Raw genomic sequence first — 1,906 nt, forward strand, 5'->3', positions numbered from 1 at the left:
TTGTGGTCATTTATGTATACTATTATAGTACATGTGAATAGTAATACTTTGACTTCTTCCTTTCCAATTTGTATACTCTTGATAACTTTTAGTTGTCTTATTCTCTAGCTTAAACTTCAAGTGCTACATTGAATAGATACATAAAGAGTGTACAGCCTTGTAATGTCCCCAATTTTAGCGAATCACTTAAAGTTTCTCTCCATTGAATTTTATGTTGACTATTAGATTACTACATATTGCCTTTATTATGTTTTGGTATGCACTTTGTGTCTCTGAGCTCTCCAATACTTTTAACATGAAGGGGAGTTTGTAGGCATACATGTTTTGCAACCTACTTTTAATAGGGGTTCAACCTCTCCTCTAGCCCACCAGCTAGTAGAAGTAGTGGAAGAGAAAAGTTATTCGGATATGGATGAAGTGGGCCTGTTGAGCAATAGTTCTTTTGGGGTGAGCTTCATCTTCTTTCTCAGCAGTTCATTCCCATCCAAACACCAAATAGGACTCAGCAGCTGCAGACCAGTATTCTAGATAGGCAGACACCAGGCACGAACCAACAGCTGAAGTTCAATCCTGAAGAAATCATAAGACTCACCAACTGGTCATGGAAGTAGCAAGATGCTGTCTGAGTCTCGCAAGCACTTCATGTATGAGTTTATCTCAATAGTTGTATTACCACAAGTTGAACTCAAAAACGCTATGTGGACCAAACCAATACACAACACAATGCAGGGGAATATGTGGGGGGGGCTAAGGAGGATATATACGGGGAATATTCATATGAAGGAGGGGAGGGAATGGGGGCTTATGGACTGGAAAACAGGAAGGTATTCTGGTAGGTTCTGTAGGGCTAAATTTGTGCATGGACAGCATTTAAATTTAGTTTTGTCACATAATGTTTTCTCCATTATGAGGATTGAAACTTCTGTGTATAATCATCTGGGCTGGCATGTATGGTCTTTTAGAGACTGCAAGACTTCTGTCCAGGCTTATAAGGATTTTAGAGTCTCTTTTGAGAAGTTGGGTGTAATTCTTATAGGTGCCTTTGTATGTTACTTGGGTTTTTTCCTTGCCCTGTTAATATTCTTTCTTCATTCTACAGATTTAGTATTTTGATTATTATATGGTGCAAATACACTTTTTGTATTTTCTGTAAGCATCTTGTGTGTTTATAGACATTTCTTTCTTTAGGTTGGGGAATTTCATTCTACAATTTTGTTGAAAAAAATTCTGGAACTTGGAGCTAGGAATCTTCTGTTTCTATCCATATCATTCTTTGATTTGGTATTTTCATAGTTTCTCAAACTTTCTGGAAGTTTTATATCAGGAACATTTTAGGGTTAATTTTTAACTGATATATAGGTTTCTTCTATTGTATTTTCTAAGCCTGAGATTCTCTTCTTTCACCTCTTATATTCATTCTGTTGATAATGCCTGTTTCTGTAGCTCCTCTTCTTTTACCTCAGTTTTTCATCTCCATGATTCACTGTTTGTGTTTTCTTTACTGCTTCTATTTCCGTTTTCATGTTTGAACAGTTTTATTTACTTTCTTCACCTGTTTGATTGTGTTCTCCTGTATTTCTTTAAAGGATTCCATCATTTTCATAAGACTTAATGACATTTTCTCTCTTTAGGAATTATGGGGCTGTTTGGATGGTTTATCTGATCTTAATTTAACTTTGGTACCTGGTATCTGCCTAGAAAAGTATTCATTTCATCCAGATTTTCTAGTTTTGTTGAGTATAGGCTTTTGTACTAGGATGTGGTGTTTTTAAAAATTTCCTCCATTTCTGCTGTTATCTCTCCTTTTCATTTCTGATTTTGTTAATTTGGATACTCTCTGTGCCTTCTGGGTGAATACAGCTAAGGTTTCTCTATCTTGATTTTTCTCAAAAGAACCAGTTCCTGA

Source organism: Rattus rattus, chromosome 16 (assembly GCF_011064425.1).
Source record: "Rattus rattus isolate New Zealand chromosome 16, Rrattus_CSIRO_v1, whole genome shotgun sequence".
NCBI classification, from domain to species: domain Eukaryota; kingdom Metazoa; phylum Chordata; class Mammalia; order Rodentia; family Muridae; genus Rattus; species Rattus rattus.